At 47.3% G+C, this 22312-nt stretch overlaps 1 protein-coding gene across 39 annotated transcripts in view; it reads right to left on the bottom strand.

Annotated features, from left to right (window-relative positions):
• The window catches only part of LOC110495438 (tensin-1), a 244205-nt gene that overhangs the window by 65300 nt on the left and 156593 nt on the right, over positions 1-22312 (bottom strand). The gene's annotated exons all lie outside the window — the stretch shown is intronic.

Here is a 22312-nt window from a genome sequence, read left to right as displayed (position 1 = left end):
CAGAGAGAGAGCGAAAGAGAGAGAGAGAGAGAGAGAGAGAGAGAGACAGAGAGAGAGAGGGAGGGAGAGAGAGAGAGAGAGAGAGAGAGAGAGAGAGAGAGAGAGAGAGAGAGGGAGAGAGAGAGAGAGAGAGACAGAGAGAGAGAGGGAGGGAGAGAGAGAGAGAGAGAGAGAGAGAGAGAGAGAGAGAGAGAGGATTGACATGTCTCTTGAATAGTACAGTATTTGCCAAGTCACTTGGGACCTCACAGAAATAGGCTAAGAGAGTAAGAAAAAAAAAAAGAATACAAGTAAACTGTTGGGAAAATACTGTCTGGTGGCTGAACTACCTTCACCCCTTCCTCACACAACTATGACTATCATGTGGTCTAGATTTGATCAAACCTGCAACACAATTCTGATGACATTGATATCAAACAGTAAGAACAAGGAGGAGCATACCGATGACATATCAAGGAGAATGAATTGAGCACTGACTATATAATGGTATGTGTGTAATTGAGTACTGACTATATAATGGTATGTGTGTAATTGAGTACTGACTATATAATGGTATGTGTGTAATTGAGTACTGACTATATAATGGCTGTGTACAGGCACAGTAAGCTGTTCTGACAGCTGATGCTTAAAGTTAGAGAGGGAGATATGAGTCTCCAGCTTCAGTGATTTTTGTAATTCGTTCCAGTCATTGGCAGCAGAGAACTGGAAGGAAAGGCGGCCAAAGAAAGTGTTGGCTTTGGGGATGACCAGTAAAATATACCTGCTGGAGTGCGTGCTACGGGTGGATGTTGCTATGGTGACCAGTGAGCTGAGATAAGGCGGGGCTTTACCTAGCAAAGACTTGTAGATGACCTGGAGCCAGTGTGTTTACTATATAATGGTATGTGTGTAATTGAGTACTGACTACATAATGGTATGTGCATAAATTAGTACTGACTATATAATGGTATGTGTGTAATTGAGTACTGACTATATAATGGTATGTGTGTAATTGAGTACTGACTACATAATGGTATGTGTGTAATCGAGTACTGACTACATAATGGTATGTGTGTAATTGAGTACAGGCATTATAATACTGTTAGGAAAATCATTGGTTCATAGACTAGTTAAATTGCTCAATGACTCCATCACTGTATGAGACACATGCACTAATCCATACTGTATCCCCCCATCCTCCACACGCACGCACGCACGCACGCACACGCACACACACACACACACACACACACGCACACACACACACACACACAGTGCAGTCAGGGGTTATAATGTCAGTGAGTACAGCTGAGAGAGACATCGGTTTCAAAGTCAGTGTATCTGCCTCAGGTCCTAATGAAGCTCCAGCTGGAATAATAGGATTAGTGGTCTTCACTGCAGAACCAAAACACATCACACACCATCACACACCATCACACACCATCACACACCATCACACACCATCACACGCAGGAGAATAAACAGAACAGACAAAGAGAGGGAGGGAGGGAAGGAGGGAATGAAGGAGGGGAAGAAACAGAACAGACAAAGAGAGGGAGGGAGGGAGGGAATGAAGGAGGGGAAGAAACAGAACAGTAAATCATATTTTATTGAAGTTTTACTGGCGCAGGGTTAAGCAACGAGCTACTGTGCTTCTGACAAATAGACTACATGAATAACACCCTGACATCAGAAAAAGGTCACATTCAGTAGATGCACTTAGTTATTGTCAACAACAGAAACAAAAGTATAGATGTAGGATCTTCATTTGAGCCAGTTTGCAACAGCAGGAAAATAATCCTGCAGCAACAGGACATGTGAATTATTATCTGGATTATAATGAATGTTTTTAGAGGTTGATACATTTTTTTGAAAGGGGAAATCAAGTGTAAAACAGAGATCAGGGGGGCGATCAGGGGAAGAACATGGATTATTCAAGAGAGATTGATCATGTCGTTATTATCGGTGTGTCCTCAAATAGATTGTGATGTCACGTAACTCAGTTAGGATCTATTTTTGCATTGTTTACTTCAGTTTATTTTAGTAAATACTTTCTATAACACTTATTTTTCTTAAAACGGCATTGTTGGTTAAGGGCTCGTAAGTAAGCATTTCACTGTAAGGTATTCGGCGCATGTGAAAAATACAATTTGATTTAATAGTGAGTCAGCGTAATCAATATTGAATTAGCGATTGTCTTCATGATAGAGACTGCATATCGCTGTAGCGGCTCTCGTCGAAAGGAGTGGACCAAAGCGCAGGGTGGAAAGTGTTCATGATTTTTATTATCAAAAAACACTCAAACAAAATAACAAAAGGCGAAAAGGAAAGCGCACAGTTCTGTCAGGTAACAGACACTAAACAGAAAACAACACCCCACAAAACCCAAAAGGAAAATGACAACTTATATATGATCCCCGATCAGAGACAACGATAAACAGCTGCCTCTGATTGGGAACCACACTCGGCCAAAAACAAAGAAATAGAAAACATAGACTTTCCCACCCTGACCTAACCAAACATAGAGAATAATAAGGATCTCTAAGGTCAGGGCGTGACAATCGCACTGCTCTCAGGTAACACTGCAGGTCCTGCTGTCACACAACTCAGTTATGTATGTTCATAGAATCACTACTGAGTTAGTTCGATATCACAGGCATGGTCCAGACAAAAAGCTTTCCCTTTCTGTTTCCCTGTTTCTTCCCTAAATCTAGAATGTTCTTTTTCAGTCATGTCAACAGGATGTTTTCCAGGCGAACAGCAATGATGGGCTGTGATTGTGTGTGCGCGTGCGTCTGTGTGCATGCTTGCTTGCTTACGTGTGTGTGTGCGTGTTTATTCATGTGTGTGTGCATGCTTGCTTGCTTATGCGTGTGTGTGTGTGCTTGTGCGTGTGTGTGTATGCTTGCTTACGTGTGTGTGTGTGTATGTGTGTGTGTGTGTGTGTGTCTGTGTCTGTGTCTGTGTCTGTGTGTGTGTGTGTGTGTGTGTGTGTGTGTGTGTGTGTGTGTGTGTGTGTGTGTGTGTATGTGTATGTGTGTGTGTGTGTGTGTGTGTGTGTGTCTGTGTGTGTGTGTGTGTGTGTGTGTGTGTGTGTGTGTGTGTGTCTGTGTGTGTGTGTGTGTGCTTATACGTGTGTGTTTGTGTGACTGTCAGCGGATGTTTGTGAGCAGTGAGATGACAGTATCAGTGAACAGCAGACACACAGAGGAAGGAAGCCCTGGTAATCAGTTTGCTATTGAGAGACTGATCTCTAATTGACAGACTAATTACAAGCTCCAGTCTGTGTTGTGTTGTTACGTTACACCTCACTACTGATTATGGCTGTATGGTTAAAGTGAAAATCAAAAACGGATCTTTTTGTATTTTATTTCATTGGTCCACTGTTGAGCAGCCACGTCATCATGATGATGTCTTTTATATTCAGTCCAATATCTTGACAACTTGACTGCTGACATGCAAAACATTTTGGGACTGTATCAACAGTGGACTAATGAAAAAAATACCAAAATATCATTTTTGAGTGAATTTTCCCCTTAAATCATAGCCAAGCCCATCATTTACCTGTGCTGACCTTTACTGACTAACCCTAACTACATACACACACGCATGAACGAGAGAGAGAAGCAAGGAGAGAGTGAGTGACAGGGAGAAACGGAGAAAGGGAATACGAGAGAAAACGAGAGAAGAATACAAGAGAAAAACGTGGGACGCTGGAACCCATCCAACGTGCTCTGTGTGTTAAGATCTGTCTAACTCTACAAGCTCTGTGTGTTAAGCTCTGTCTAACTCTACAAGCTCTGTGTGTTAAGCTCTGTCTAACTCTACAAGCTCTGTGTGTTAAGCTCTGTCTAACTCTACAAGCTCTGTGTGTTAAGCTCTGTCTAACTCTACAAGCTCTGTGTGTTAAGCTCTGTCTAACTCTACAAGCTCTGTGTGTTAAGCTCTGTCTAACTCTACAAGCTCTGTTTGTTAAGCCCTGTCTAACTCTACAAGCTCTGTTTGTTAAGCCCTGTCTAACTCTACAAGCTCTGTTTGTTAAGCTCTGTCTAACTCTACAAGCTCTGTTTGTTAAGCCCTGTCTAACTCTACAAGCTCTGTTTGTTAAGCTCTGTCTAACTCTACAAGCTCTGTTTGTTAAGCCTTGTCTAACTCTACAAGCTCTGTTTGTTAAGCTCTGTCTAACTCTACAAGCTCTGTTTGTTAAGCTCTGTCTAACTCTACAAGCTCTGTGTGTTAAGCTATGTCTAACTCTACAAGCTCTGTTTGTTAAGCCCTGTCTAACTCTACAAGCTCTGTTTGTTAAGCCCTGTCTAACTTTACAAGTTCTGTTTGTTAAGCTCTGTCTAACTCTACAAGCTCTGTTTGTTAAGCTCTGTCTAACTCTACAAGCTCTGTGTGTTAAGCTCTGTCTAACTCCACAAGCTATGTTTGTTAAGCTCTGTCTAACTCTACAAGCTCTGTTTGTTAAGCTCTGTCTAACTCTAAAAGCTCTGTGTGTTAAGCTCTGTCTAACTCTACAAGCTCTGTTTGTTAAGCTCTGTCTAACTCTACAATCTCTGTTTGTTAAGCTCTGTCTAACTCTACAAGCTCTGTTTGTTAAGCCCTGTCTAACTCTACAGGCTCTGTGTGTTAAACCCTGTCTAACTCTACAGGGTCTGTGTGTTAAACCCTGTGGAGCTATATGGCTAATCTAGCCTATCAACACACTGGGAGACAGAGCAGTGGGAGAAGAAGCACACAGTCAACCTAGCAAACCGGAAATATTCCCAGAACATTAGCTAAGATTCCCATTAAGTTTAAGTTAGGGTATTATCTAACATTAGGATAATAACATCCCAAAAACACTCAAAAACATTCAGAAAAAGTTTCAATTAAATTTCCTTGAAATGTTCTAACATTCACAAAAATGTTGTGCCCAACATCTGTAACAACCACCACAGAACGTTCCCCAAACGTTGTCATTAGGTTTCCAGGTAATGTAACAACATGTACCAGTAATGTATTTAGAACACACTGTTGCCAAAAATGTGAGAACAATGTTCTGGGAACGTTCTTGCAACATCAGGCAAATGTTTTCTACAAATCATCAACACAACTGGACAGTTTTTGTGTTATGAGAAAAATTGCTGCAACCAAACGAATGTCCTGGAAACTTTCACAGAACAAATGTTGGTGCACACCCAGACCAACCATCTGCTGTGTATAATAATGATCTGAGGAGACAGAGGGAGGATAGATCACATGATTTCGAGGAACGATGACTGACGTTAGAACATACTGTACGAATCACGTTTAAGTGACAAGGCGTTACTTTTTCTCATCATTACTTCCGTCATCATGAAACTGTCACCAAAGGATGCCGTGTTAATGATTGGCAATAGAATCATTGTTCTGATGATAAGCTGACGTTCCCTCAACGTATATATAGGTATGCTGTCTGGATGTTATTGCCTAAACGGTTACAGAAGATCATCAGCACCCCTAGGAAAAACTCACAGCAACGGGTGACTTTTGGAGGATTTCTTGGTTGCTATAGCAACAGGGAGAGTGCATAACAAACTCCGGTGGGCTGACATTTGTTTGACTAAGTCCAGATTGATCTATCCTAGCAGAGCCCAGTGAATCCACATATTACACTGTAACTACTATGGGCCTAGATGGGGAGGCGTACATGAGAGACAGACAGAGAAACTCAGAAGAGTTTGTGTGTGTGTGCGTTAATATGAGTGTGTGCGTTAATGTGTGTGTGGTGTGTGTGTGTGTGTGCCTGTGTCTCTAAAATGTATGAAACTACGGTCGGGCACCCAGGGGCCCCCTCACAGAGTCAGTTAATGTGTGCTGTTTAAACCCTCTATACCTACTAACTGGAGCTGAGACTGACACAGATATATCACTGTAGGGGCCCCTGTGGCCCCCGGCCTATCAGTCGGGGGAGCCTTCTTCCTTTATTCACAGCTGACAGCAAACAGTTCTCAGCACCACTCAGCCATCCCACTGAAGGAGATGTGGCTCAGCACTGTGGTACCCAGGCTTTCAGCCATCCCGGTGAAGGAGATGTGGCTCAGCACTGTGGTACCCAGGCTTTCAGCCATCCCGGTGAAGGAGATGTGGCTCAGTACTGTGGTACTCAGGCCTTCAGCCATCCCAGTGAAGGAGATGTGGCTCAGCACTGTGGTACCCAGGCTTTCAGCCATCCCGGTGAAGGAGATGTGGCTCAGCACTGTGGTACCCAGGCTTTCAGCCATCCCGGTGAAGGAGATGTGGCTCAGCACTGTGGTACCCAGGCTTTCAGCCATCCCGGTGAAGGAGATGTGGCGTCTTCTCTAAAAGGTCAGGCCTCGGAAAGTGCACAGGCGTAGGTTTTATCAGAGACGGTCAGGCATATTAAAAAGACAGACTGAGAGATGAAGAGAGAGAAGAAGGGACCAAAATAGATAAAGAGACAGACATACTGTACAGACAGACATGCATACATACAGATATGGTGGTAAAAACAGACAGACAGACATACTGTACAGACAGACATGCATACATACAGATATGGTGGTAAAAACAGACAGACAGACATACTGTACAGACAGACATGCATACATACAGATATGGGGGTAAAAACAGACAGACAGACATACTGTACAGACAGACATGCATACATACAGATATGGTGGTAAAAACAGACAGACAGACAGACAGACAAAAACAGCCTGACAGCTCGAGAGACAAACAGATAAAACCAAAAAAACAGTCACACCAACTCAAAGCTAATCTGCGTCATCTCTTCAATTTAGCCTCATAGCGCATTCTTACGACATCGCTATGGAACCTAGTGAACAATACCCAAGCAGATACATCCATATATGGCAGGTGGAATCAGAGTCCCAGACTGGACTAATATGGATCTACTGGGCTTAGGACCCACTCAGACTGGACTAATGTGGATATACCGGGTTTAGGACCCACTCAGACTGGACTAATGTGGATATACCGGGCTTAGGACCCACTCAGACTGGACTAATGTGGATATACCGGGCTTAGGACCCACTCAGACTGGAAGGAAGACAAAAGTATTGCAGCCTCCCAGATACCCGCCTGCACACTTTTCAAAGCCATGCCAGACGTGTCTGTTTTACAGCCATCTTAGTGGTTTTTCTCTCTCTGTTTTAAGGTCCAAAGCCTGTAAAATAACATTGTTTTGTTGAGTCACTCTGGCTCTGTGCTGGTGAGGGAGGGAGAGAGAGAGAGAGAGAGAGAGAGAGAGAGAGAGAGAGAGAGAGAGAGAGAGAGAGAGAGAGAGAGAGAGAGGGAGAGGTAAAAGGAGAGGGAGAGGGAGAAGGAGAGGGAGAGAGGGGGAGTGGGGGAACCAATACATGGCGTTGGGCCAAGGGAAGAACGGACCCGGACCCCTGGCATGGGAGCCAGAAGCAGCAAAGGAGAGGGGAAGGGAGAGAGGTGTGTCTGAGTTGACCATAACAAATATGCCATGCCTTGTACACAAGTACCACAAGTTCTCTATTGTAGAGGAGAGGGTGAGAGAGTCCAGCGAGGGGTTCATCTGTCCAGTCACGAGGAGGTCTTAGAAGGAACTGAGGCAGAACCAGACCCCCAGACAGCTAGCCAACCAGCCTGCATTTCTCTCAATCCCACCCCAGAAAAAGTGTCTCATCTGGGGTTTAGTGGAGCAAAGCATTGCTCGTGGGGAGTCTTTCCACAGCACAGTATATCCACACTCCTAGCAGAGATCTGGCTGAATCACAAGTGGCTTCCTCTCCCAAAGAACACAACTCCAACTATCTGGGTGTATAATATAGGGTAGACAAGCTGGCAGTATACTGCCTGACTCAAATCCATTTTCCCTGTGCAAAACCAAGCTTGAGGATTCTGATTGCTATGAAAAAAAGTGAAGGAATGTATAAATTCCCACCACCCAGACGCGTGGGCTTACAACAGGTTGGAACAAGCAGCCTTCCAGCGTACTGGACGCCAAGAAAACATTTAGCTTTCAGCTCCATACAGCACAGTGCTAAGAGAGATTCAGCTCCATACAACACAGTGTTAAGAGAGACTCAGCTCCATACAGCACAGTGCTAAGAGAGATTCAGCTCCATACAACACAGTACTAAGAGAGATTCAGCTCCATACAACACAGTGCTAAGAGAGATTCAGCTCCATACAACACAGTGTTAAGAGAGATTCAGCTCCATACAACACAGTGTTAAGAGAGATTCAGCTCCATACAGCACAGTGCTAAGAGAGATTCAGCTCCATACAGCACAGTGCTAAGAGAGATTCAGCTCCATACAACACAGTGTTAAGAGAGATTCAGCTCCATACAACACAGTGTTAAGAGAGATTCAGCTCCATACAGCACAGTGCTAAGAGAGATTCAGCTCCATACAACACAGTGCTAAGAGAGATTCAGCTCCATACAACACAGTGTTAAGAGAGATTCAGCTCCATACAACACAGTGCTAAGAGAGATTCAGCTCCATACAGCACAGTGTTAAGAGAGATTCAGCTCCATACAACACAGTGTTAAGAGAGATTTAGCTCCATACAACACAGTGTTAAGAGAGACTCAGCTCCATACAACACAGTGCTAAGAGAGATTCAGCTCCATACAGCACAGTGTTAAGAGAGATTCAGCTCCATACAACACAGTGCTAAGAGAGATTCAGCTCCATACAACACAGTGTTAAGAGATATCCAGCTCCATACAACACAGTGCTAAGAGAGATTCAGCTCCATACAGCACAGTGTTAAGAGAGATTCAGCTCCATACAGCACAGTGCTAAGAGAGATCCAGCTCCATACAACACAGTGCTAAGAGAGATTCAGCTCCATACAACACAGTGCTAAGAAAGATTCAGCTCCATACAGCACAGTGCTAAGAGAGATTCAGCTCCATACAACACAGTGCTAAGAGAGATTCAGCTCCATACAACACAGTGCTAAGAGAGATTCAGCTCCATACAGCACAGTGCTAAGAGAGATTCAGCTCCATACAGCACAGTGCTAAGAGAGATTCAGCTCCATACAACACAGTGCTAAGAGAGATTCAGCTCCATACAACACAGTGCTAAGAGAGATTCAGCTCCATACAACACAGTGCTAAGAGAGATTCAGCTCCATACAACACAGTGCTAAGAGAGATTCAGCTCCATACAACACAGTGCTAAGAGAGATTCAGCTCCATACAGCACAGTGCTAAGAGAGATTCAGCTCCATACAACACAGTGCTAAGAGAGATTCAGCTCCATACAACACAGTGCTAAGAGAGATTCAGCTCCGTACTACACAGTGCTAAGAGAGATTCAGCTCCATACAACACAGTGCTAAGAGAGATTCAGCTCCGTACTACACAGTGCTAAGAGAGATTCAGCTCCATACAACACAGTGCTAAGAGAGATTTAGCTCCATACAACACAGTGCTAAGAGGGATTCAGCTCCATACAACACAGTGCTAAGAGAGATTCAGCTCCATACAACACAGTGCTAAGAGAGATTCAGCTTCATACAACACAGTGCTGAGACTCAGCTCCATACAACACAGTGTTAAGAGAGATTCAGCTCCATACAACACAGTGCTAAGAGGGATTCAGCTCCGTACAACACAGTGCTAAGAGAGATTCAGCTCCGTACAACACAGTGCAAAGAGAGATTCAGCTCAATACAACACAGTGCTAAGAGAGATTCAGCTCCGTACAACACAGTGCTGAGACTCAGCTCCATACAACACAGTGCTAAGAGAGATTCAGCTCCATACAACACAGTGTTAAGAGAGATTTAGCTCCATACAACACAGTGTTAAGAGAGATTCAGCTCCATACAACACAGTGTTAAGAGAGATTCAGCTCCATACAACACAGTGCTAAGAGAGATTCAGCTCCGTACAACACAGTGCTAAGAGAGATTTAGCTCCGTACAACACAGTGCTAAGAGAGATTCAGCTCCGTACATCACAGTGCTAAGAAAGATTCAGCTCCACACAACACAGTGCTAAGAGAGATTCAGCTCCATACAACACAGTGCTAAGAGAGATTCAGCTCCGTACAACACAGTACTAAGAGAGATTCAGCTCCATACAACACAGTACTAAGAGAGATTCAGCTCCATACAACACAGTACTAAGAGAGATTCAGCTCCATACAACACAGTGCTAAGAGAGATTCAGCTCCATACAACACAGTACTACGAGAGATTCAGCTCCATACAACACAGTGCTAAGAGAGATTCAGCTCCATACAACACAGTGCTAAGAGAGATTCAGCTCCATACAACACAGTGTTAAGAGAGATTCAGCTCCGTACATCACAGTGCTAAGAGACAGCATACTTGGCTGCTTCTATACTTAAGAATTATTAATAGCCACTAAATACCACACAGACAGAACAACTATGACGATGACAGATACTGTTAGACGTTGTAGTTAGGCACTGATCTAGGATCAGTATACATTCTCACAAACCCTAACCAGAAGCCTTAGGGAGAGAAACAGAAAACTGACCTCAGATCAGCATCTAGGGTTGCCTGACGACTGAACCTGAATTGAATTCCGCTGCTCTATCGATCGCTTCATACATTCAATCAGAAACTGCCATCCTAGAAGTTGTTTGTGTGACTTCCAAATGAGGGGAGTTGTACAAAACAAATTCCTCTGTGATTGGATTGTCTCTACCAAATCTAACCAATCAAAGTTGATAACGTCGTCATGTAGGCCGGCTCAGGCCCAACCCATCGGTTTCTCAAACCAATCAGAACATTCAGAATGTATTTACATTCTAGAAATCATCGGGGAGGGAGGCCAATCCAGGCTCATGGCGGAGAAGAAACATCAGTTGGACAGAGCGATGTGAAAGGGTATCCAGGCAACATCTAGGGGAAACGTCACACTACTTCTAAATGGTGAGTATGGGTGGAGATGTCGTCAGGGAGATAAATCTTCTCATTGGCTCCCATGAAAAATAATCTTGCCGATCGAACCACATTTGGGATTCCTGAAGCCTTCGCACAAGAGAAACTGCAGTAGTAGTGGCAGTCTGCCTGGGCAAATAAATACTTCAGGTTCTAAGAGGCCAAATAAGGACGTCAAGCCGAACAGTACTTCAGATGGAGTTATAGAGCTAACCAGGCTTCTATTTGATTTGAATGGTAAACAATTATGTTGGGTATTGTGACGGAGAGTGCCTGTACAATCATGTTGGACATTTCGACACGACATGGAGCGTGTAATGTATTCCTCTGAATATCAGTGTATTACTGGCAGTTCTTTGGTAATGGTAAAATAAGACCTTGTGGTTGCAGAGAGACGGAGGGAAAGTTAAACCATAGCAGTAACACAGTAGGAAAACATATGATGAATGACGACTAGCATGCTGCCAGGAGAATATCAAGCGGCTGTATTTCCAACATGACGACACTTCCCCAGCCAACTGTTTCCAGTTCTATAGACCTCCATCAACACTACTTGACCGTAGCCAAACACAAACCGCTTAAAGGCAAGCTTTTCCATTTCCACGCCATAAAAACCCGTCTGCAACGCCAGACGTCATGGCGAGAATTTGATTGAGCTAACGACCTTCTCACTCGTTCCCGCTAGACGCTACTTTACCAGGCTACTTAGGAAAACAACCTCCCTTGGCTTTGGGGCTGCAAGAAGTGTACATCAAGTATCTACAGACTGTAAAGAGGTTTTCCTGGCTTTCGACTGTATAACCTAGCATCACTATATACTGTATACACTAGCCTCACTATATACTGTATACCCTAGCCTCACTATATACTGTATACACTAGCCTCAATATATACTGTATACCGTAGCCTCACTATATACTGTATACCTTAGCCTCACTATATACTGTATACCCTAGCCTCACTATATACTGTATACCTTAGCTTCACTATATACTGTATACCCTAGCCTCACGATTTATTGTATACACTAGCCTCACAATATACTGTATACGCTAGCCTCACTATATACTGTATACCTTAGCCTCACTATATACTGTATACCCTAGCCTCACTATATATTGTATACACTAGCCTCACTACATACTGTATACACAAGCCTAAACCCACTAAATACTGTATACCCTAGCCTCACTACATACTGTATACACTAGCCTAAACCCACTATATACTGCATACCCTAGACCCACTATGTAATATATACCCTAGCCCCACTATATACTATATACACTAGCCTCACTATAAACGGTATACAATACCCTAGACCCACTATATACAGCATACCCCAGACCCACTATATACTGTATACCCTATCCTCACTATATACTGTATACCCTAGACCCACTATGTACTGTATACCCTAGCCTAGACCCACTACGTACTGTATACCCTAGCCATGTCCACTATGTACTGTATACCCTAGCCATGCCCACTATGTACTGTATAGCCTAGCCATGCCCACTATGTACTGTATACCCTAGCCTAGACCCACTATGTACTGTATACACTAGCCTAGAACCACTATGTACTGTATACCCTAGCCTAGACCCACTATGTACTGTATACCCTAGCCATGCCCACTATGTACTGTATAGCCTAGCCTAGGCCCACTATGTACTGTATACCCTAGCCTAGACCCACTATCTACTGTATACCCTAGCCTAGACCCACTATGTACTGTATACCCTAGCCATGCCCACTATGTACTGTATACCCTAGCCTAGACCCACAATATACTGTATACCCTAGACCCACTATGTAATATATACCCTAGCCTCACTATATACTGTATACCCTAGACCCACAATCTACTGTATACCCTAGCCATGCCCACTATGTACTGTATACCCTAGCCTAGACCCACAATCTACTGTATTCCCTAGCCATGCCCACTATGTACTGTATACCCTAGCCTAGACCCACTATGTACTGTATACCCTAGCCATGCCCACTATGTACTGTATACCCTAGCCTAGACCCACTATGTACTGTATACCCTAGCCATGCCCTGTACGTACTGTATACCCTAGCCATGCCCACTATGTACTGTATACCCTAGCCATGCCCACTATGTACTGTATACCCTAGCCTAAACCCACTATCTACTGTACACCCTAGCCTAGACCCACTATGTACTGTATACACTAGCCATGCCCACTATGTACTGTATACCCTAGCCTAGACCCACTATGTACTGTATACAAGAGCCTAGACCCACTATGTACTGCATACCCTAGCCATGCCCACTATGTACTGTATACCCTAGCCATGCCCACTATGTACTGTATACCCTAGCCTAGACCCACTATATACTATATACCCTAGCCTAGACCCACTATGTACTGTATACACTAGCCTAGACCTACTATGTACTGCATACCCTAGCCATGCCCACTATGTACTGTATACCCTAGCCATGCCCACTATGTACTGTATACACTAGCCTAGACCCACTATGTACTGAATACCCTAGCCTAGACCCACTATGTACTGTATACACTAGCCATGCCCACTATGTACTGTATACACTAGCCTAGACCAACTATGTAATGTATACCCTCGCCATGACCACTATGTACTGTATACCCTAGCCATGCCCACTATGTACTGTATACCCTAGCCTAAACCCACTATGTACTGTATACAAGAGCCTAGACCCACTATGTACTGTATACCCTAGCCATGCCCACTATGTACTGTATACACTAGCCATGCCCACTATGTACTGTATACCCTAGCCTAAACCCACTATGTACTGTATACCCTAGCCTAATCCCACTATGTACTGTATACCCTAGCCTAAACCCACTATGTACTGTATACCCTAGCCATGCCCACTATGTACTGTATACCCTAGCCATGCCCACTATGTACTGTATACCCTAGCCATGCCCACTATGTACTGTATACCCTAGCCTAAACCCACTATGTACTGTGTACCCTAGCCTAAACCCACTATGTACTGTATACCCTAGCCTAAACCCACTATGTACTGTATACCCTAGCCTAAACCCACTATGTACTGTATACCCTAGCCATGCCCACTATGTACTGTATACCCTAGCCTAAACCCACTATGTACTGTATACCCTAGCCATGCCCACTATGTACTGTATACCCTAGCCTAAACCCACTATGTACTGTATACCCTAGCCATGCCCACTATGTACTGTATACCCTAGCCATGCCCACTATGTACTGTATACCCTAGACATGTACTATAAATCAGATGACATGAGACATGAGCATAATGTTGAACTGTACCTCTGAAAGAACTAACAGTGGAACATACTCTGGAGAGGTTCCAGGCAGGGTTGAGGTCACCAATTCAGTGAATTAACTTTATTCAGTAATGTATTAAGTCCATCCCCTTGCCCTCTCAGGAGGTCAGTGGGGACACACCAGGGTTGGGGCTCTATGCCTCTCATGTCCGATCACACTCAGAAGCCCCCTCATCTGTCTCCATCCTAAGAAAACGCTTTAGAGAACCAAACATCCACAAGGTAACAGGTACAGTAAGGTAGCAGTCATCATGATGTTACATCAACATCTGTTCAGCGTCTCAATGTTGTTTTGTGTTTTCAAATGTCTGGAACAAACCCTGAAATAACATAGAAAGAATGCTCCAGGGCCATACATACACACACCTCCAGTCCAGCTCATCCAGTTGTCAAACATAACATTAACACAACTTTAACACAACATTAAGACAACATTAACTCAACATTAAGACAACATTAACACAACTTGAACATAACAGTAGCACAACATTAACATAACATTAACACAACATTAACACATCACAACATTAACACACATTAAAACAACATTAAGCCAACTCAACATTAAGACAACATTAACACAACTTGAACATAACAGTAGCACAACATTAACACAACATTAACACAACACAACATAAACACACATTATAACACCATTAAGCCAACACAACATTAACACACATGAAAACAACATTAACACAAAATCAACACAACATTAACATTAGTGTGGGAACACAAGATCCATTAAACCACGGTTAGCGGTGAGAGTGTGTGCTGCCTACGGCTAACCTCTCATACCTTCTATGGATCCAACATTCAACCAAAACCACAGCCATACCTTCATAAGCACGGAATATCTTTCTCCAGAAGAAATAGATTAATATAATATGTGCAATTGTGGCTAGCGTTGGACGCAGGTTGAAAACCTCTGATGTGGAAGCCAATTGGAGTTTCATAACGAGGAGAGCTTCATAATGACCACACAAAGGCATCGCCTCTCCGCAGGACAGCTATTGGAGGTCTTAAGCAGGCATGTTATGGTCATTACTGGCCTGCGTGGCTGAGTTGAACTGAGTTGGACAGAGCTAATAGGAGTAGGATTCTCTATGGATGGTCCATGGCCAGGTATCACTCAGAGTTCATGTTGAATCAGAACTGACAGCGGGATGTTTTCACTCAGAGTACCACTAATGGTTCTGTTGACTAGAGAACAAAAGCACAGAGGGGCCGGGTTGCCAAGCCAATGTCAACGACACACAGAGACACACACATACTGTGTCCAAGCCAGTGTGAGCTAAACACATGTAGACAGACACACTAAAACCTGACTGTAGCTACACTTTACAACACATACTATTAATGAAGCCAACTTAGCTGCACTTTGAGGAGGGAGTATTTTCACAGTTCTCTCACAGTCAGCTGCATTCAATGTCACATATGTGTTAGAATATTAAACAAACGTCACATGAAAATGTCTGGTTTCATCTCTAAAGCATCTACTTCAACAAATACACATTCACAACCTCTGTTGACTCACCATGGGCCAGAAGCTGTTCATAACACATCGTTCCTCTAGTCTAGTCTGTCTCCTGAGGGTTTGGTGAAGTTTGGCTGCTCCGAGTCGTCCAATAACGAGGCGTTACAGAGTTTGGCACGAGGGAATCCAGTTTAAAGGTAAAGAGATGGATTTGGATGAAGAGAGGAGAAACTGTTTTGCAAAGGAATGGATCTATCTGGAAAGACGTCAGTCCACAGCCATTATTCGCTCACAGCATCTTAATGTTGGAGGACGAGATGGTGGGAAGCATTGATTTAAGGCTGTTCTGGCAGGGTAAGAGGTTTTCTGGGAGTGCTGAGGAAAGCGGTGGGGAATTTTCTGCTCTGGACTAATGGTGACCAATGAAAATGAAAATGCCTGAGGTGCAATTCTGAATTGGAAGGGCTTTCGCAGTGTCAATTGGTAAGTGTTTCGGTCTAAGTGTTTGGAGGAGAAAATGACATTTAGCAGCTCGTCTATGGTAATAAAGAATTTGCACAAAACGGGTTTTATGAAACTGACACATATTTCTTTCTCTCAGATTGATCGAATTTAAATTGAACTGACACAAAACAATATGTTTTATTGCTGTTTCATGCATCACAACCACATAACACCCTGGACAGGTAAACGTTAGGAAATGTCTTTCCATCCGCCAAAATGTGTTACAGCTCAACCATAACAAACAGGATTCTTCTGTCTTGTTTTGACTGCTAGAACAGAGAGAAGATTTAGTGGCCTGCGACACTTTGACCTCCCGCTTATAACTGCCGTGTTAGCCCAGGGTTAAAGGGGAATGACGGTGGTCATCAGTCAATTCCTCAAAGGGAGGAGGGAGGGCAGGGAGAGAGGGAGGAAGACAGGGGAAAATGGAGGTTCTGTAGAGATGGAGACGAAAAGGAGTCTACGAGGAGGCAGAGAAAAAGAGAGTAAAATTACTGAAGGTAGAGGCCGACATCTAGTTCTGTATCTGTCTTGCACATACATGACACACACACACATATACACAGATCCCTCCCTCCCACTCACACACTCACACACACCTCTTGGGTTGACCTATCGTTATACTGTAGCTTCAGCGGTGGATCTGTCCGTCCTGTCAGCCACTGGTTACAGTAAAGGTGAAACACAACCACAGCCACCACTCTCCCTCCGCCAGCTCAACTCTCCTCTAGACCAGTCATAAAACACCACCGCTCTCCCTCCGCCAGCTCAACTCTCCTCTAGACCAGTCACAAAACACCACCTCTCTCCCTCCGCCAGCTCAACTCTCCTCTAGACCAGTCACAAAACACCACCGCTCTCCCTCCGCCAGCCACCGCTCTCCCTCCGCCAGCAACCGCTCTCCCTCCGCCAGCTCAACTCTCCTCCAGACCAGTCACAAAACACCTCCGCTCTCCCTCCGCCAGCTCAACTCTCCTCTAGACCAGTCACAAAACACCACCGCTCTCCCTCCGCCAGCTCAACTCTCCTCTAGACCAGTCACAAAACACCACCTCTCTCCCTCCGCCAGCTCAACTCTCCTCTAGACCAGTCACAAAACACCACCGCTCTCCCTCCGCCAGCTCAACTCTCCTCTAGACCAGTCACAAAACACCACCGCTCTCCCTCCGCCAGCCACCGCTCTCCCTCCGCCAGCTCAACTCTCCTCCAGACCAGTCACAAAACACCTCCACTCTCCCTCCGTCAGCTCAACTCTCCTCTAGACCAGTCACAAAACACCTCCGCTCTCCCTCCGCCAGCTCAACTCTCCTCTAGACCAGTCACAAAACACCTCCGCTCTCCCTCCACCAGCTCAACTCTCCTCTAGACCAGTCACAAAACACCTCCACTCTCCCTCCGCGAGCTCAACTCTCCTCCAGACCAGTCACAAAACACCACCGCTCTCCCTCCGCCAGCTCAACTCTCCTCCAGACCAGTCACAAAACACCTCCACTCTCCCTCCGCCAGCTCAACTCTCCTCTAGACCAGTCACAAAACACCACCTCTCTCCCTCCGCCAGCCACCGCTCTCCCTCCGCCAGCCACCGCTCTCCCTCCGCCAGCTCAACTCTCCTCTAGACCAGTCACAAAACACCACCGCTCTCCCTCCGCCAGCTCAACTCTCCTCCAGACCAGTCACAAAACACCACCTCTCTCCCTCCGCCAGCTCAACTCTCCTCTAGACCAGTCACAAAACACCACCGCTCTCCCTCCGCCAGCTCAACTCTCCTCTAGACCAGTCACAAAACACCTTCGCTCTCCCTCCGCCCGCTCAACTCTCCTCCAGACCAGTCACAAAACACCACCGCTCTACCTTTCGAGCTCAACTCTCCTCCAGACCAGTCACAAAACACCTCCACTCTCCCTCTGTCAGCTCAACTCTCCTCTAGACCAGTCACAAAACACCTCCGCTCTCCCTCCGCCAGCTCAACTCTCCTCTAGACCAGTCACAAAACACCTCCACTCTCCCTCCACCAGCTCAACTCTCCTCTAGACCAGTCACAAAACACCTCCGCTCTCCCTCCACCAGCTCAACTCTCCTCTAGACCAGTCACAAAACACCTCCACTCTCCCTCCGCGAGCTCAACTCTCCTCCAGACCAGTCACAAAACACCACCGCTCTCCCTCCGCCAGCTCAACTCTCCTCCAGACCAGTCACAAAACACCTCCACTCTCCCTCCGCCAGCTCAACTCTCCTCTAGACCAGTCACAAAACACCACCTCTCTCCCTCCGCCAGCCACCGCTCTCCCTCCGCCAGCCACCGCTCTCCCTCCGCCAGCTCAACTCTCCTCTAGACCAGTCACAAAACACCACCGCTCTCCCTCCGCCAGCTCAACTCTCCTCCAGACCAGTCACAAAACACCACCTCTCTCCCTCCGCCAGCTCAACTCTCCTCTAGACCAGTCACAAAACACCACCGCTCTCCCTCCGCCAGCTCAACTCTCCTCTAGACCAGTCACAAAACACCTTCGCTCTCCCTCCGCCCGCTCAACTCTCCTCCAGACCAGTCACAAAACACCACCGCTCTACCTTTCGAGCTCAACTCTCCTCCAGACCAGTCACAAAACACCTCCACTCTCCCTCTGTCAGCTCAACTCTCCTCTAGACCAGTCACAAAACACCTCCGCTCTCCCTCCGCCAGCTCAACTCTCCTCTAGACCAGTCACAAAACACCTCCACTCTCCCTCCACCAGCTCAACTCTCCTCTAGACCAGTCACAAAACACCTCCACTCTCCCTCCGCGAGCTCAACTCTCCTCCAGACCAGTCACAAAACACCACCGCTCTCCCTCCGCCAGCTCAACTCTCCTCCAGACCAGTCACAAAACACCTACGCTCTCCCTCCGCCAGCTCAACTCTCCTCCAGACCAGTCACAAAACACCTCCGATCTCCCTCCGCCAGCTCAACTCTCCTCTAGACCAGTCACAAAACACCTACGCTCTCCCTCCGCCAGCCACCGCTCTCCCTCCGCCAGCCACCGCTCTCCCTCCGCCAGCTCAACTCTCCTCCAGACCAGTCACAAAACACCTCCACTCTCCCTCTCGAGCTCAACTCTCCTCCAGACCAGTCACAAAACACCACCGCTCTCCCTCCGCCAGCTCAACTCTCCTTCAGACCAGTCACAAAACACCACCGCTCTCCCTCCGCCAGCTCAACTCTCCTCCAGACCAGTCACAAAACACCTCCGATCTCCCTCCGCCAGCTCAACTCTCCTCTAGACCAGTCACAAAACACCTACGCTCTCCCTCCGCCAGCCACCGCTCTCACTCCGCCAGCCACCGCGCTCCCTCCGCCAGCTAAACTCTCCTCCAGACCAGTCACAAAACACCTCCACTCTCCCTCTCGAGCTCAACTCTCCTCCAGACCAGTCACAAAACACCTCCGCTCTCCCTCCGCCAGCTCAACTCTCCTCTAGACCAGTCACAAAACACCACCGCTCTCCCTCCGCCAGCTCAACTCTCCTCTAGACCAGTCACAAAACACCACCTCTCTCCCTCTGCCAGCTCAACTCTCCTCTAGACCAGTCACAAAACACCACCGCTCTCCCTCCGCCAGCTCAACTCTCCTCTAGACCAGTCACAAAACACCACCGCTCTCCCTCCGCCAGCTCAACTCTCCTCCAGACCAGTCACAAAACACCTACGCTCTCCCTCCGCCAGCCACCGCTCTCCCTCCGCCAGCCACCGCGCTCCCTCCGCCAGCTAAACTCTCCTCCAGACCAGTCACAAAACACCTCCACTCTCCCTCTCGAGCTCAACTCTCCTCCAGACCAGTCACAAAACACCTCCGCTCTCCCTCCGCCAGCTCAACTCTCCTCTAGACCAGTCACAAAACACCACCGCTCTCCCTCCGCCAGCTCAACTCTCCTCTAGACCAGTCACAAAACACCACCTCTCTCCCTCCGCCAGCTCAACTCTCCTCTAGACCAGTCACAAAACACCACCGCTCTCCCTCCGCCAGCTCAACTCTCCTCTAGACCAGTCACAAAACACCACCGCTCTCCCTCCGCCAGCTCAACTCTCCTCCAGACCAGTCACAAAACACCTACGCTCTCCCTCCGCCAGCTCAACTCTCCTCCAGACCAGTCACAAAACACCTCCGATCTCCCTCCGCCAGCTCAACTCTCCTCTAGACCAGTCACAAAACACCTACGCTCTCCCTCCGCCAGCCACCGCTCTCCCTCCGCCAGCCACCGCTCTCCCTCCGCCAGCTCAACTCTCCTCCAGACCAGTCACAAAACACCTCCACTCTCCCTCTCGAGCTCAACTCTCCTCCAGACCAGTCACAAAACACCACCGCTCTCCCTCCGCCAGCTCAACTCTCCTTCAGACCAGTCACAAAACACCACCGCTCTCCCTCCGCCAGCTCAACTCTCCTCCAGACCAGTCACAAAACACCTCCGCTCTCCCTCCGCCAGCTAAACTCTCCTCTAGACCAGTCACAAAACACCTTCGCTCTCCCTCCGCCCGCTCAACTCTCCTCCAGACCAGTCACAAAACACCACCGCTCTCCCTCTCGAGCTCAACTCTCCTCCAGACCAGTCACAAAACACCACCGCTCTCCCTCCGCCAGCTCAACTCTCCTCTAGACCAGTCACAAAACACCACCTCTCTCCCTCCGCCAGCTCAACTCTCCTCTAGACCAGTCACAAAACACCACCGCTCTCCCTCCGCCAGCTCAACTCTCCTCTAGACCAGTCACAAAACACCACCGCTCTCCCTCCGCCAGCCACCGCTCTCCCTCCGCCAGCCACCGCGCTCACTCCGCCAGCTCAACTCTCCTCTAGACCAGTCACAAAACACCTCCGCTCTCCCTCCGCCAGCTCAACTCTCCTCTAGACCAGTCACAAAACACCTCCACTCTCCCTCCACCAGCTCAACTCTCCTCTAGACCAGTCACAAAACACCTCCACTCTCCCTCCGCGAGCTCAACTCTCCTCCAGACCAGTCACAAAACACCACCGCTCTCCCTCTGCCAGCTCAACTCTCCTCCAGACCAGTCACAAAACACCTACGCTCTCCCTCCGCCAGCTCAACTCTCCTCCAGACCAGTCACAAAACACCTCCGATCTCCATCCGCCAGCTCAACTCTCCTCTAGACCAGTCACAAAACACCTACGCTCTCCCTCCGCCAGCCACCGCTCTCCCTCCGCCAGCCACCGCGCTCCCTCCGCCAGCTAAACTCTCCTCCAGACCAGTCACAAAACACCTCCACTCTCCCTCTCGAGCTCAACTCTCCTCCAGACCAGTCACAAAACACCTCCGCTCTCCCTCCGCCAGCTCAACTCTCCTCTAGACCAGTCACAAAACACCACCTCTCTCCCTCCGCCAGCTCAACTCTCCTCTAGACCAGTCACAAAACACCACCGCTCTCCCTCCGCCAGCTCAACTCTCCTCTAGACCAGTCACAAAACACCACCGCTCTCCCTCCGCCAGCCACCGCTCTCCCTCCGCCAGCTCAACTCTCCTCCAGACCAGTCACAAAACACCTCCACTCTCCCTCCGTCAGCTCAACTCTCCTCTAGACCAGTCACAAAACACCTCCGCTCTCCCTCCGCCAGCTCAACTCTCCTCTAGACCAGTCACAAAACACCTCCACTCTCCCTCCACCAGCTCAACTCTCCTCTAGACCAGTCACAAAACACCTCCACTCTCCCTCCGCGAGCTCAACTCTCCTCCAGACCAGTCACAAAACACCACCGCTCTCCCTCCGCCAGCTCAACTCTCCTCCAGACCAGTCACAAAACACCTACGCTCTCCCTCCGCCAGCTCAACTCTCCTCCAGACCAGTCACAAAACACCTCCGATCTCCCTCCGCCAGCTCAACTCTCCTCCAGACCAGTCACAAAACACCACCGCTCTCCCTCCGCCAGCTCAACTCTCCTCCAGGCCAGTCACAAAACACCTCCGCTCTCCCTCCGCCAGCTCAACTCTCCTCCAGACCAGTCACAAAACACCTTCGCTCTCCCTCCGCCCGCTCAACTCTCCTCCAGACCAGTCACAAAACACCACCGCTCTCCCTCTCGCGCTCAACTCTCCTCCAGACCAGTCACAAAACACCACCG

This window comes from Oncorhynchus mykiss, chromosome 18 (genome assembly GCF_057628025.1).
Source record: "Oncorhynchus mykiss isolate SJ-2025 chromosome 18, ASM5762802v1, whole genome shotgun sequence".
NCBI classification, from domain to species: Eukaryota; Metazoa; Chordata; class Actinopteri; order Salmoniformes; family Salmonidae; genus Oncorhynchus; species Oncorhynchus mykiss.
The sequence above is the reverse complement of the archived record's forward strand: the minus strand, read 5'-3'. Positions and strand labels throughout refer to the sequence as shown.